The sequence below is a fragment of the Propithecus coquereli genome, unplaced genomic scaffold (assembly GCF_000956105.1).
Source record: "Propithecus coquereli isolate 6110/MARCELLA unplaced genomic scaffold, Pcoq_1.0 Scaffold340, whole genome shotgun sequence".
NCBI lineage: Eukaryota > Metazoa > Chordata > Mammalia > Primates > Indriidae > Propithecus > Propithecus coquereli.
This window is the reverse complement of record NW_012149064.1, coordinates 54,409-54,714: the sequence shown is the minus strand read 5'-3', so window position 1 is coordinate 54,714 and position 306 is coordinate 54,409.

Below are 306 nucleotides of genomic sequence, written 5' to 3'. Positions count from 1 at the left end.
TTTAAAAATTTTATTTTTAAGTATTATGTGTACATAATAATTGTACATATTTATAGGTACATATGATGTTTTCATATAGGCATACGATGTGAATAAATCAAACCAGGGTAAAGGGGTTTCCATCACTTTAGGCATTTAATATTTTTGTGTTAAGGATATTCCAATTCCACTGCTTTTAGTTACTTTAATGCATACCCTAACTTGTTGATTATAGTCATTTTGTTGTGCTATCCAAATATTGTTCATTCTATTTAACCATCTAACTATACTTTTGCACCCATTAACTATCCCCATTATATCCCCCTC